This window comes from Rhinolophus hipposideros (genome assembly GCF_964194185.1).
Source record: "Rhinolophus hipposideros genome assembly, chromosome: 17".
In the NCBI taxonomy this organism is placed as follows: Eukaryota; Metazoa; Chordata; class Mammalia; order Chiroptera; family Rhinolophidae; genus Rhinolophus; species Rhinolophus hipposideros.
Genome location: NC_138063.1, coordinates 9419535 through 9436327, shown reverse-complemented (window position 1 = coordinate 9436327; position 16793 = coordinate 9419535).

The following is a 16793-nucleotide window of genomic DNA, read 5'->3' as shown; positions in this document are numbered from 1 at the left end:
CTGCTCTTTAAGTACACAGAAACCAAAACATAAGGTCATCGAGGTGCTGGAGAGATAGCGAGACTAAAATCTAAAATACTGCCTCTGGCCTCACTTTGACCAGCATGCAGAATGACCAACTATAATGTGACTATATCGCTATTATTAATAGAGAGGGGAATAGTGCTGCCCAAAGAAGAACAATGTACTCTGGTGGTTGAATTAAAAATGATATTATTAACAAGGTAATCTGTGACTTGTGGTTTGAGAAAGAATATTATTTTGACATACTAAGAAACAAAAAAGAAAATAAAGGTCATTCCAGAGAGAAAGTTAGAATATGTGAAAATATTAGAGAGATGACAGGGAACTGGACATCCCCAGTTTGTCCCTTTTGAGAATCTGTTTAAAAAATAGGAACCTCTCCCCAGAAAAAGGCACATATTTATTTCCAAACTAAAGTTAAATGTATAATTTCAGGGGCATTCTATCAGGATAATATTTGCACGTTGAATTAGCCTTTCTGACCCCAGCACTGACTATCCTCAGAAGTGGACACAATTATTTCCCTTTTAAGTCCTCATTTCATCATCCAATGAATTTATGTTTACTGCACAGTGGCTCTAAATTAAGAGCACACCTTCTAGACAGAGATCATTTTTCAAATTCAGTGCAATATTTCTTTACATGAGATAATTTTATGAGCTTTTTTTATTCCTTCCTGTTCACTTTGGGGATAATTGTTTGCATTTGTAATATGTGCAAACACAACATCTGCCTCTAAGTGAGTTCCTGTGCTCACTATTCAATGAAGCAATGAAGCATTGGGAATGCAAGAACATTTCTCACAACGCTGTTGCTAGTTAATAATTCTTCATGCTTGGGATGTTGCATCTCTTGCACCCGTAGTCTATTAATCTTGAAAATAACACAACTTACATGGGTCTAATTATGCACCCTTAAAGAACACAACAGAAAAGTGGAGTGAGGGCAACAGGGAATTCAGTCAAGGGTTTCTCATTGGAATCTTCAGGAAAATATTTTGGGAGTGGACCTTACTTAAGTCAAGGAATACATTATTTTATTAAAATCATATTTTATTGATTGGATTAAAAACCTTAACTGCCAATCTCCAGAAGAAGATAACATTCTGAAAAAAATCAATACAATAAGATTATCAATCTAGTAGAAAAATGAAGTTGGCCTGTACCCTCATGAAAGGATATCAATCTCACTGGTAACTGAAAATAATAAAACATATGAAAAAAAGAAATGACATTTTTTTCACTTGGATTCAAAACATGAAAAATGAAGGGTAGTAACCGTTAGGGAGAGTTGGTATAAGTTTTCTGGAAGGCAATCATGCAAATTATAGCCAAATTTGAAAAAAAATATCATACCATTGGCTTAATAATTCCTCTTCTTATAATTTACCCTACGGAATTATTATACCTTCATAAATATGTTTGTACAAAATTGTTGATTGTTAAAGTGTTTAAAATATTGAAAAACTGGAAACTAGCTAAATATCCTATAATAAGAGAATGATCTATTAAATAAGCTACATGAATCCATACATAAAAGACTGCAATCATTAAATATGAAATATATGTTTCAGAAATGTTTAATGAAATATATGTATGTTTGCTGTATGGAAAGGGGTTTACTATGTAGGGGTTTGCTCTGTAAGTAGGACAACTTCAAGTGTTAATTGAAAAATAGTTGCCTCAAAAATTATGGGTATGATCTGTTTAAAAATTTATGCTTATTCATATTTTACAATGAAAAGGTTGGAAGCATGTACGGCAGAATGTTATCTCTGTATAATGGGATTTTAGGTAACTTTTTCTATTTATCTGCAGTTTCTCAGCTTTTTCAATTAACATGTTATTTCTATAATGAAAAATATGGGAAGTATATAACACATCAACAAAAAGAAAAGCATAGTTCATTTAGTATTTTATTACATAGCTCAGAAATAGGTACAATTTAACTGTGAATACTTTTAAGTTCTCTTTTCTTCACTCTTCACTCAATATTCACTTTCCCACCCCACTGTGTGGAAGGGAAACCCTATACTAGATTATGCAAATAAAATGAGCAGATGTGGATGAAAAGTCTATCATAAATCCCATGCGTGGAAGCTATGGAGCAAATGGCATATTGGCCAATTCAAGACTCAATTAACAGAAAATTTGCAATCTGGTCAAAATAAATGTTCAAATAAGATGCTAATATGCGTTACATTGCCTCATAACTAAAAATGAAATTTTATAAAAGAGATGAATAGAAAGAATATTTTAAAATTTCAAATTTTCTTCCAGCACTCTATGGGGCCAGAGAATAATTTTAATGACAGCACACAGCTGATAGTTCATATACAAGTTGAACCATGCCCTGAACTCTGTCAGGACAGGAAGTAGTGCCTCTGTGGCCCTGGGTCTAGTGAGCTGGTGGAAATGAGACTTCCGTTCACTCAATTATTGTTAGTCATTCACCTAGCATGTGTTGAATGCCTCTGAGAGGCACAGCACTGTTTTAGACCTTGGAAGAGGATAAGAGTCATGACCATGGTCATTGTCATCAAGGATTTTGGGAACATTTGCAACCAAGACTTACACATGAAACAATTAAGGAGCAATGAAGAGGTATATGTTCTCAGACATCTAGACCACTGGTGCAGACACATAGCAAGGGGTTAAGGAGGTTTGGGGAGAGAGAGAGCTCCACTGAGTTAGCACTCAAAGGACAAACTGGATTTCCAGATATAGAGGGGGTGGTGTGAAAGACCCATCTAAAGAGAAGAACACAGCCATGTGAGGAGCATACCATTTTCTGTTTAAATTATTTTTCAGTTTAGTTTTGTGGGCATGCATGTGAGGGGAGCTCCAAATTTAATGTAGACAAAGCCAAATCTTCTCTTGGACTGTTGAATTGACAGGCAGGAAAAAAGCATGCAGGGGTAAAAAGGAATGTAAATAGTTGACTTTAAGATGGAATATTTACTGTGTTATGTTTTGTTTATTCATTAAACATATTTATCGAGAGCCTGCCATGTACCAGGAATTGTGCTATGCATGGCAAAACAGGGGTGACTAGAACAGACACAGTTCTCCACTCCTATAGAACCATGAAGAATATGGTTATGATAAAACTTTTAACGATCACAATCATATTTCACTCTGCATACATATAAAATACGGTTTATTATTAGTGCATAGGTGCACTAAAATAAACTAAAATATCATTTATATTGTAATGCCTTTCAGATGCGTTCATTATAGAAACAATAAATACTACATAGATTCTTTACATGAGTCTTTTTTTAGCCACACTTTAAACTTCTTAAACGTCTTAACAGGACGCATAGTAAGAAATGTATTTTATAGCAAATCCCAGTATACACACACAAATGAAAACACAAAACAAAAGTTTCATGGAAATAAAAAATAAGGAAGTGAAATTAAAAACTTTCGGGAAAAGATGGACTATGTAATAAATGGTAATGGGACAACTTGTTGTGCATATGGAAAATAATAAATTTGCCCTTACTGCATAATATACATAGAAATCAAATGTAATAATATTAGAAACCTAAGTACAAAATGAAATGTTCAGCATTCTACGTTAGAGGAAACAGAGGAACATATAAGCTACCCTTGAATTATGGAAGATGTCTTAAACAATACATGAAAACACACACACCAAAGCAAAGGCCAAAAAAATTGGCAGCATTAAAATGACAAACAAACAAAATTTTGTACATTAAATTACAAAATGCAGAAATAAAATATAAACATTTCCACTTCAGAAAACTAGCAAGGGTTAAAATGCAGAACATATACAGATTTCTCCAAATAAAAATACCCACGTGTTTCAATAAAGAAATGGGGAAGGAATGCTCCCAAAGATGTTCAGCTTTATTAGTTGTCCCTGGGAAAATGCAGAGAGAAGCTATTTTACAACCAGCAGGTGGGTAAAAGTAGTTTGACAGTACAGATATTGACTAGAATGTGGCATATGTGAGTGCGCAGCCATTGCTGGTGTAAATGTAGGTTGTATAACCATTTGGGGAGCAATTTGGCAAAATATAATGCTAAAGATGTTCTTGCATACATGTATAAGTAGACCTATACAAACAATGCTTTTTGTATCATCCTAAAAGCAAAATGTGGGAAACAATCTAAATGTCCATCAATAAGAGAATGAAAAATTAAATCATGGCATAGCAAGCAAAGGAATACAATGCAGAAGTTAAAATGAATGAACTAGAGGTATTTGTGTTATAAATAAATCTCAGAAAATAACCTTGAATGATGGAAGCAGATTATATAAGAATATGTGAACAATAAAATTTAAAATATCAAATACATATTTAAAATATGCTCTTGTACTATATTTATATGACTACTCATATATTTATTACGCATGCATGCTAATGATAAACCCAAATTCAGGATAGTGGTTAAGGTGTGTGTTGGAGGACTCCAAGACCATCGTCAGAACTGATGATTTGACAGGACTCAAATCTCGAAAAAGCTTTTATATTCATGGTTATGGTTTATTACAGATAAAATGCCAACAAAGGAGCTAGGTGCATGGGGAGAACACCAGGAGAAACCAGGTGCAAGTACCCAGGTGTCCTCTTCCAGGACATCAAGTGAGTCCTATGGGATACCCTTAATTTTCCCAGAAATGGTGGGTGACAACACGTGAAGCACTGTCAATCAGGGAAGCTCACTCCAACCATGTTAGCTACCTAAGTGCCCGCATGACTGACTCAGCTGCTCCGACTCCAGCTGCCAGAACAAAAACTGGTCCTATTTCATCAAACTGGTGCTGTCTGACTAAAGACCTCAGGAATACAGAAGTACTCTTATCAGGTAAACCATTCCAAGGGCTCAGAGCTCACCTCCCAGGAGCCAGCTAAGGAAGGTACAATCCTGAAGGCAGGCCTTTCTTGGGAATGTGCAAGTTTTGAGAAAGCTATTTCTGCTGAGTCAAGCCTATTCTGCACACCTCTGGAAAGGTAGGAATGGGGCTGAGATCTGCAAAGAGTCCACAAGAGGCTTCAAGGTGAAATGTCATTTATTTCTAAAACTGGGAGTGGGTGGACTTATGGGTATCAATTATATAATTCTCCAGACATTTTTATTCCCAAATACATAAAAATTCAAAATGAAAGTCAATGTACTTTCATCTCGTTGAAAGTATTTCCCTACTTTCAATGTAGGGAAATACTACTTCATTCAGATTTGTCTAAAAATAGTTAAGAGAAATGCTGTTAGAATCATAAATAACAACATAATTTCTATAAATTATAAAAAAAAGTTATGGAATGTGTTTGGTTTGGGCTTGGGAGTAGTCTACCCTATCAATGAACAAACCTCATTAATGAAAATAATGCCAGAGCTTTTCTCTTGCTATGCGTACTTTCTTTGTTTTATTCTCAGAGATAGGGAATAACCTCAACCTTGTTTCAGTATGTGGATGGCAATCTATGACTGTCTGATTCTCGTTACACAAATCCAAATTATTACATGTTCTCTAAATATGTCATATATATATTTTTTGCCCTTGTCCCTTGTGTGACCTACTTCTTTTTGTTTTTCCCCTGTAATCTATGCTAGATTCCTCCTACAACTACTTTAAAAATTCAGCATAAACACACCTGTCTCTGCGAGGAGTTCTACTTCCATCACAACAGAAATAATCCCCAGTGTTTATTGAGTACCCGGCACACTCTAAAGGCTTTACAGGTGCTAAGTACTTGTATCCTCACCACATCCAGTGAGGTAGGTGCTGCCATTTTTATTTTATCAATGAATGAACTGAGGTAAGGAAACTTAGCTAAGGTCACACAATTTGTAAATGGAGGGTGGGAAATAGGACCAGGCTGTGTGACTGCAAAGTCTGCTTGTCTAACCTTACAGCTTTGCTGCTGTCCACAACACCCCTCTTCTCCAGGATCTTTATGCTTCTTTTGTGCCTTGTATATAACTTTATTGTTGCATTTGTCATATTATGGAATGATTTGTTGTCTCCCTCACCAAGCTATGTGTTCCTTGAGGAGCTATAGAATCCTTATACCCCAGTGAAGTGCCCAGTGTATAGTAGGAGTTAAATACATTTATTTAATAAATTAGTTATTAGACTATAGAATGTATGGTTTATTAGAATCCATGAATAAATCTTTGAAAAATAGTATGCATAGGGAGCATCTGAGATCTGCTCTCTGGTATAAGTGGTCAGTTTGGCTCAAATGAACTTTTATAAAAATTGAAAAAAAATAGTGTGTATAGGAAGTTTCAGCATAGAAACATTGGTGGGGGGGCTTTAAATACCTATGTTTTATTTGTGTTTTAGTGAGAACACCAAATGATTAAGTCAAAAAGTATAAGCTACTCACTCATGTGTATTTATCTGAGTACTAATTATTTTCGTGGAAATATATTAGCATTTCAATGTGGAAGTTGCAGCAGTGAATTAAAATTCAAGAATTGTGTTTTCATAACATTTTCCTTAATCAGATGAATGAATATTTGATAATATTTTGATTTTTACAATTATCTATAGTACATATTAAGTACTCACACATACATATTTATTTCTGTTCAGTTATAAACACATTACATACAAACACACACACATGTGTCTGTTTTTTTTTTTTTTTTCCATTAGCAGAGGCATTTTCACATTCTCTATGAAAGGACCATTCTATAGATCACTGGAGAAAGAAAACAGACTAGTTTAACTCAGTTCCTCTTTTAAATTATTAAATTGTATTGATAGTAAGAGGAGTCTGTATCTGGGATACTGTCCAAAAAAGACCTAGGTACCTTTTAACTTATCATCTTTTAAGGGGGTTGCCAAAAAAGGATGCTGGCTTTTGACAAAATAGCCTTCTTCCTTATGTCTTAAACTCAATCTCTACAAAAATGTACTGCCTCAAGTTTTTGTTTGTTTTTCTTTCACTTTGTACATTTTACCTGATTATACCCTTCAATTTGGGGTTTATTTGACTTCTACTGTGTTTCCTTGAAAATAAGAACTACCCCAAAAATAAGCCCCAGTAAGATCATCCGCCAGATGGATGCATTTAGTACATTGTGACGATGTTCCAGAAGGATGACATGACTGTATTTGAATAAATGTAGATTGTTGCTCGTGAAAAAGTAAGACAGCCCCTGAATTTATGCCCTAATGCGTCTTTTGGAGCAAAAATTAATAAAAGATCCGGTCTTACTTTTGGAGAAATATGGTATTGTCAAGAGAATGACCCTTTCTCACATTAAATCTCAGTGATGGGAATTCAAGTTAACAAATCCGTTTCTAAGCGGATCACGTGAATCACAATAAACTTTTGAACTTGAACCAGTGACTCTTATTTTCTCTTGTTTTTAGATTCAACAGTATTATGGAAAATAAAAGCCCATGCCTATTGTATCCAAGTTGCTATAGAAGAAATTCATTGCAATCAAAGTGCCGTTGTGAGTAGGTATACCTGTTGGTCCAGTTCTGTTCCAAAAGGAAACCTTGCTTTGCGTTCTAGCAAACACAAAAAAAGCCCCATAAAGGAAACAAACATCATCTTCTATCAGCCCACCCTAAATGCAAGAAAGAAAGCAAGCTGAAAATTGGTAGAAGAGTTGATTTCACTACATGTTTATGATAATAGGGTATTTGACTTTTGAATGCTTCATAAACCTTGTTATGCTCTGTGCTATTTGAGGAAGTAAAACAGCTGGAACACTGCCAGGAGCCTTAATTGGAATCAGCTTAGCAGGGGCTGACAAGGCTTCCCAGTGTTTAGTTTCAAACTTATTATAAAAATGCAAAATTATGTGCCATTTGTTTTCTTTTCCTCTTTGGTTTACGCCTGTAAAGGTAAGACTTAGCTGCACTAGGAAATAAACTCATTTTTCCCTTGTCAGCCCCAGGCTAGAGCTTTGAATCCAGCAGCCTGCATATTGTCTCTTCTAATTAGTTATAGCTTCACTTCAGATGCAACAGAGAATGTTATGGAGATCCTTCCCCCATGTGTTTTGATTATTGGCTAAACGTTCACTCAAATGGTCTACCCATGGTCAAGTTACTGAGCTCTGGGGTCAATCTGTCAGCAAGGTAGTGGGCAAAGCCACCAAAATATAGTCAAATATGGCTCTAGGGGCTCTTAGGTTTCTCCCACCAAAGGGTCACAGTTGCTATTGGTCAAATATTACAAGCAAACTCTCAGTGTTATTTCAAGCCATATGAAATAGGTGAGTTTTATGCTTTCTGCCAAATTTCAAGGAAGTAAGTGCTTTTTATTTTGTTTTTGAGTTGGGCTTTCCAGCTTTAATTGACTCCGGTATTTCAACCTGTCTATTACTTATTATACTGTTGTCTGACATCGAAAAAAAATTCACTTTCTTAAAAAGATTTTAAGTGCCTACTATGTGCCAGGCAATGTGTTGGATACTAATGACACCAACACATGTATAAAATGTAATTCCTGACGAGATTATTACTATTTGGGATAAAAGAGAAATTTCAACAAATAATTTAGCATGAGTTATGAGTGAATTCTGATTCAAAATGTTGTCTAGTTAGCTGGCCCCGAGGCAGCCTACCCCAACTTTTTCTTAACATATCTGTGAGGACGCAGAAAAGGATAAAAACTCAACCTAGGTGTTTTCTGGTTCCATATGAAGGATTTTAGAAGTCCTAACTCCATTCTAACAAAAAGTAAAAAAGATGAAAAGGCTGAAAAATCAATAACTTCTTTCAGATCCATAGAAGAGAGGGGAGGACAAGGGCAAACTGTTGACCCCTAGATTGGAGAGACAGACAGGTGAGTACAGGGAGTCATGAATGGCTCAGTGGAGCAGAGATTCACAAGCCAAAACTTCCCTGGAAATCAGTGCCTGGGTAGGATGATCTGAACTCTAACTGATGAAGTGCTAGAACCTCAGTGAGGACAACTCTGGGAGTTAAAACTTCAAGAGACCCAGTCATAGGGGGACCCCAACAGTATTGTAAGATTTTTCTCTCAGAACTCAACCAGGTTCCCACAGTAAATGTTGGCGAAAAATCTTCTTTGCTTCCAGCAGATGGAAGAGAAATGAAATTTTGAAATACAGAAGAGTAGTCTGTCCTTAACAAGACCTGCCTGAAGGGAAAACTAGTTAACCAGAATCTAACCTGCTAGAGTGTTATCAGAGCTTAACTGACCTAAGGAAGGGAAATACACAACTCCAGCAGGTTCTAGCCATGCTGTCTTATGCAAACTTTGAAGACGCAGAGCAAACATCAGAATCATACACAGCAGGCATATTGGAATAATCAGATAGGGAATTAAAAACAACTATGATTAATATGGTAAGAGCTGTAATGGACAAAAAATACAGCATGCAAGAACAGACGGGCAATGGAAGAAAAGAAATAGAAATGCTATGAAAGAACCAAAAAGAAATGAAAAAGATCAAAAACATTGTAACAGGAATGAAGACTGCTTATCAGTGGGCTTATTAGTAGACTGGGGAAAGCTTGATCAAACTCCAATTAGGGTTTTGCCTGAGATCCATAACACACTACTTTCATCGAGGGAACAGATGACTTCACGTTGCTACATCTAGTGGACTATATTCTCAGTTTTCATTGTACCTGATGCATCAGTACCACTTTATATCAATGTGCATTCCTTCTTTCCTGATACACGTTCTTCATTTGGCTTTGCGAACACTGCTCTCTTCCTTGCCCACCATTACCATTTCTCATTCTTCTTTTTCCGGTTCCTACCACTTTTTCCATTCTCCTACTGCTGGTATGTCCCAGAGTCCTTGGTTCTCTTCTCTCCACTACCTAATCTACATTTATTATCACTAACTTCATCCCGTTTGGTGGCTCAAGATACTATCTATATTCCGACAAGCCTCCAAAGTTTATACCGCAACCAAACATCTTACTGATCTCCAGTCTCATCTATCCAATTTAGGTCAATGGTAGAAAGAACGGAATGGAACAGCTGTATTTCACATAGTTATTCTAAGATACAGGCTGATGGAAGCGCCACCATCTGCAAATAAGGAAGCCGGAGGGTCACGTACCATATCTCATGCTTCAGTCCAGGAGTGCCATGAGTTATATGAATAATCATATGGTCCCACATAACTGCAAGGAGGTTGGAAAATACAGGAGAACCCATGAATGTTCAGTGAGCACATGATATACTGCCATGTCAGAGTAGAGGTGATTCTCTTTTATAAGAAAGTATGCCTATATCAGGGTCTATTTTATATTTATAGACATAATACACAGACAATTGAACTGTTTTAATTTACATTTTGTCTTTTTCTGCATTTTTTATTTTTCATAAGGAATAATTACTGCTTTTATACATAATAAAAATGTTAATGTTGATTCTATAACTAAAAGCAAATGTTGTTGGGGCCAGAGTGTGACAGTCGTCTGGGCAACATTAGGGCTTAATGAAAGGGATGGGGAAGAGAAGGGCATGGAGAAGACTGAAATACAACAAACTTGGACTGGAGGAGAATTACCAGAGAGGGAAATGTGAAAGCCATTCTGTGAAGAAAATTTTAAGAGAGAGGAAATAATTGGCAGAAGAATTCCTAAGTGCTATGGGGGAAGTAGGGAGGCAGATTTGGGGCCTGTCACACCAGCTCAGCTGGGTGTGGCTTGACTTCTGAGAGAGGTCACCGTGGTAAATATAAAGGAATGGTTCATAGGAATGAAGAAGCAGAGATAAAAAGAAAATGGCGGCTATAAAAATGGAACTGCAGAAATAGACGCAGAATGTAATATGTAGAAGATGCAATGTACTGAGCTGTTATTCTAAGGAAATAAGCTTGTAAGAAAAGCTAGGCTGGGATGTATCAGCATTGTTAAGGAACATATATATGTATCGTGCATATGCTGCCCTTAGCAGGTAAGTTATAAAGTGCTATATATGCATATTTAAGAGAAAAGTATACAAGCAGCGTGGAAGATGGATGGGTCTTAGGATAGTGATATCTGCATATGACAGAGGGAAATGTAAATGTCATTTGAATTTATAATGCCAGATTGAAATTGATTCTTTTGTTGGTGGCAGGAAGAGTGGCTTTCTCTGTTATATCCAAGGTAGGAGCTATGTACCGAAACTGACAGCCTGACGTTGAGGTAAGGACCATGCCTTGATGCAAAGAAGATGGACTCCACTGTCCAATTCAGGGAAAAGTGTTTTGGATCCAAAATTGGCCTCACTGGATTCTTGAATAAACCTATTCACATTGCTTGCATTTATGACTGCATTTTCTTTGATAATCCATTAGACCTTGATGTAAGGGGGGAAGCGGGATATACCATGATCAGGAAAACATCCTTTGCATTTGGAAATTTAGAGACAATTGGTTACTGTTTCCAGAAGAGTTTTAAAAGATTAATGGGATGGAAGCCACTTACATGGGTTTGCTGAAGAGCAAATAGGAGGAGAGGATGTAGGAATAGCTGCTGTACATCTTTCAAGAGGCTTGACTTCAAAAGGAATATGGGAGGTCTGTTATTAATGGAATGTGTAAGTATGTGTTTTGTATACACAGAGAGTTAAAAGGCTGCCACATCAGGTATGTATTTATTAGTTTCCCTTTAAATATTCTTTTAAAATTGAACAGTTGTTCTTATTGGCCCTTACAGATTTTTGTAGATGTAGAGAATGTAGATCTTTCTCTTTTTTTCAATCACTGGAAGCTAACCTAAGGCTACAAATGTCCTACAAACTAAGTCTAGACCTAGAGAACTGCTCCTGGGACAATAATTTAGTTCTCTTCAAGCTTACAGTCATCCCTTAAATATTTTTTGAACTGTATATTATGAAGGGATCTAACCCATTTGGGAGGAAGCCAAGAAAAGGGGATATGCTGGTGACAGCATTTTGTATTTTATCAACAGTTCGTCTCTGGCCCCAAATTTTGACCTTGGGCCAAAAGAGGCAGACATGCAGCTACCTCTACATACCATTTTTAGAAGACAGTTCACTACCCCTCAATTGTTATAACTTGAGTATGCATCTTAAGGATTTCACCTTTACCCCAAGTGCCTACCAGACCATTCCTTCCAAACCAATCATGTTCCTAAGAGAGATACATTTTCCCCATCTCATTATACTTCCTGTGAATCTTAGTTCCCTTACAGATTGGCCTTCTGAAAATCTGACCAGTTCCTGCCCCAAACAAAAGAGACAAAAAAGGCAGTTTTGTTTACGATACCCAGCCTTCAGCTGATTGGGTTTTAGTTGATTAACTCTTTGTTAAGCACATGTTCCTTTGTTCATCTCTCTGTTATCAGTCCTCTAGTTCCATAGTTTGCAGGAAGTTCTAAGACGAGATGATAAGATGACTAAGCATGATGTATGGCTAGGCAGTAATAAAATGTAAGATTTACTGATATCAGCCACTATGCTTATAGTCCTTACAACCAGACTACAGATGAATGATCAAGCTATACCAACAGTACATGAAAAAACTCCACGACAAACACAAGGAATAATTCAACTGTCAAGAACTGATAGGAAATGGGGGAAAAAATACCTCCAAATTATTCTGACCATATTGGACTCAAGAGAAGGGAAAAAAAAACCCAAGAATCTAAAAAGGATACAAATAAAATTATTTTTCTCTTCCTCTGAAAAACTGTTTTGTTGTTTTTGCCCTTTTAAAGAGCACAAGTTAAAGGCCTCCTTACCAAGACCTTTGCCTGACATTGCCATTAAAGAAATGGATTATAAAAGCACAGAAAACGCCAGCCCCAGAGGTTCCGTGAAAGTACTGGTCATGGGGAATAGGAATTGGAAAGCAAAGACTGTTCGTGCTGAATTTATCTTCTCTGGTGCAAGGGCTTTTTGCCTCTTCTCCCCCTCAAGCCCCTGGGTGGAAGCAATGAAATTCACTGACATAACTGGGCCAGTTGCTTTTTATTTCAAGTACGCTGTGAGAAATACTTGAAAGCAATCATCTGTGCTCAGTAATTGGCTGATAAAGCTCAATATCCTCAGCAATTACAGTCACTGTTCATTCAGGAAATCCTCCATACATCATTTGAAATCAGGGCAAATTGTAAATTATTATCATACTAACCTGTGTAGTAATGCTACTCGAACATACTGTTCTGCTGGGAGGAACAAAGATTTAGACCCCGAGTGGAAATTCTAGTCAGGGAAAAACCACAAGTCACTGCAGCTTGGAGGGGAACTGAAGAGGAGGGACAGACAGGGGAACTCTGAGGTATTCCCCAAGTGCGTTTGCTCATAGGAAAAGTAACCCAAGCTGAGATTTCAGGGGTCATGATGAGATTTCTGAAAAGAACAAACCATAGCAGACACCCATCTGAGATAAGACAGTAGGAAACCATTCACTTGAATGTGCCCCTTGGGCACAGGACTGGAGGAGAGAGGACAGATAGTGATTGACAAACAGATAAGTGAAACATGAAGTCATTAAGTGCCTTTGAAGAAGGGGTAATTCGGTGTGTGGGTACAGGGCACCAGAATGAGAAGGACTAATTTCTCATGGAGACATATAAAGCAGGATATTTAGAGGTGGGTAGCACCTATTAAAATTGCATTTTCAACCTTTAAGTTAGTTACATATCTAAGGCATTGTCCAAGGTACCACCACCAGCAGGGGGCAGAGCTGAAATGAAAACTTCCGTCTCTTGACCTGATTTTCAGTTATTTTTTAAAAATATAATGTGTGGCCTTCTTTCCCATTGCTCTCCTTATGGACTAGTTCAGATTATTAGTCAGTAAATATTTACTTATTCAGGTTTCTGGTCACCAGACCTGTTTTAGAGGTCAACATTTTAGTTGGTTTCTCATCTACTTCATTTCTAGGATGCTCTGATCAGTTGTTTACCATCCAAGATCCCTACATGTGAAGATGTGAGTATTGTTTTGTCTCTGGTGCACCCATCTTTTGTTTGGATAAGCGTTGCCATTTGGACTCTGCTATTCAGCGCATCGGTCTCACTAGTGGTCTTACTCTTAGCCTAACTCCCACCATCATAGTTGGCCTTCAGAGAGCATGTGCATGGAGCTTTGCAGAGATATTTGTGTTCCCTTACTAACATATTTTTCAATGCATTAATAAAGGGAGTGTGCTTTGTGCCCTCTAGGAATAGTGTGTGTGTGTGTGTGTGTGTGTGTGTGTAGGGGTGATCTGACATTATATATCCTCTCTTATATTCCTACCTCCTAAACCTTTGGGTTCTCTCCTCTATCTATATTGTGCTAGGGTTGATCTGACATCTTCATCTCATTATATTTCACCCACTATTAAGCCCAAGTTTTAGTCATCCAACAAGAAACCTGTCACAACCAGCTACACAGGCCACACATTCAATCTAGAGCTTGTAGGAAACACTCACACATCAACAAATCTGAGCAATAAGTATTCTGTCGTGTCTAATTCCCTTAGGCTACATTCCCACACATATTTCTGGATTTATGCCAGTATAGAGTCATAAAAGTAATTAATACAGATTAAAAATTATTGTAGTTTTCTTGGTGTGTAAGCTGTTTCTTTCCAGATTAGTCTTTGATCCTCTCACCCTGAAGCATACTGGTATCTGATCCTAGTTGTGGGCTTTTGGGGAAAATGGGGTGGTTGGGATGAATCTTGAGAAGAGTAAGTAAGAATCAACTTGAGGACAACTGGCTCAAGAAGTTATGTTGTCTTAAAGTAAGAGGAAACTGGTGTTTGCAAGACACACGAGGGAGTCTTCTTCCATTGGCAAAGGAAGTCCATAGAATCCATGTTTTCAGCTTCCTCAGTTCTTTCATATAACACTTTTTCAATTTTTAGAGTCAAAGGTCGTTGTGAGGATGGACCAAGTATATTTTTTATGTATGTATACATCTCTCCTGCCAAATTAAGCTTCTGAGTGCTGGGATTATATATAATTCAATTGCAAATCAGTGCCTGGCAAATAGAAAGCACTAAGTAAAAGCTGATTGAGTAACGAAACTGAAGAGGTCGATTGACTTCTAAGTGCTTTGGCAAGTGGCTGTTGTTTATTATTTTGGAAATGTATAAATGTCTTCCTTTGTACAGTATGCCATAGCTCTCACTAATCTCTCTCTCTCTCTCTCTCTCTCTCTCTCTCTCTCTCTCTCTCTCACATGGGTCACTGATCTCTGGTGTGGTCCAGAGACATATTCCAACTATAACTGGAAGGAAATAACTCTCACAATGAATTTCAATTTGGAGGAGAGAGAGGTCCCCGCATGAGACTGACATTTTCTACTTTGGAGTGTCAGGCGATCTGCTGACTTCAGCACCACGGGCTTTGCTCCTCGGCACTTCCGTGATGCCCGTGTCACAGTGACGTAGGTTCACAGTCAGCTGGGATGGACAATGGCTACCTTTGAATTCTTTATGGAGCTCAGGGGTCTCATTTTCACAATCCCACCAGGGATCTCCATTAGGAGTACACACTGCACATTGGGGGAATTCAATTTTGACGAGTGTCTCTGAGCCTTCTGGGAAGTGTCTGTGAAGAAAACCTGGGGTCCTATTGTCCTCAATGAGGTGGGGTCTCACTGACAGGGAGTACTAGAGTTTGTCAAATATAGAAGAAGTTTATCAAGTGAATTCTGAGACACTGTGGAGAGATGAAATCTTTAATAAAGAGCCAAGATGTATCTTGGAAGAAAATCACTCAAGTCAAATGTAAGGGGTGAGATGGGAGTAAGAAAAGGAAAAAAAAATTAATGCCAAACCCAGACACCATTCCCGGCTATATTCTTCCTTGCTCACCTGACAATATGAAACTGGGAGGTGAGGGTGGGAAATCTCCCTGGTATGCAGAAGTTGTCGTGAGGTGATTCTCTGGCCAACAAGGTGTAAGTGGATGTTCTGGGGAAGTTTCTAGGAATATGTTTTCTCCCTGAGCAAAAGGAGAAAGCTATGATCTTTAACTCTCCTGCCAGTCTCCTTCCCCATTTCTTTCTCCATCTCCTGCCTTCGAAGAAATGTGGTCACGGTGTGTGGAGCTGCAGCAGCCATTTTCAGATCATGAGCTGACAAGTTTAAGGAATAAAAGAAATACTAAAGATGACAGAACAGCAGGATGTGAAGAACTTAGATCATTAACTTCAGTCACAATAGCTTAACTTTGGTAATTATTGATCTATATGGAGTCTGTCTTAAAACAACAACAACAACAACAACAACAACAACACAACATTAGTAAATATTTGGGTATGGTGCATTCTCTATTTGTAGGATATGGCAAAACATTCAACTTCCCTGGACCTCACTTTCTCTAACTATAAAATGGAAATAATGCCTTCTTCACAAATGTAAATCACGTAAGATATGCAAGTAAAAATGCTAGATGAACATAAACTATCTTCCTAAGAGAATTAAATGCATGCTGCATGAATATGCCGATTTTGGAACACAACCTTTCTTTATTAATACAAGAGAATGGCCTTTACATTTAGAAGGCAGAGACTCATGAGATAGTAATTATTATACCAATTCTTTCCACAAACACACTTTGTAATCTTCAGCAAATTATTTAACCTCTCTCACCTGTTTCCTCACTGGAAAAAGAAGATGTAATGCTTTTCCTGCCTGCATAATGCGGTTGTTCTGAAGATTGAAGATGGTAAAATATTCAAAAACTTTTCAAAAGTATACTGCAATATGTAAATGTATAGTATTAATGTATCATATATACATATATATGTGATATATACGAGACTAGAATGTCCCCACTTATGCCTAACAAGAAGTTCAAAGACTGAACAATTAACACACACACGTGTATGT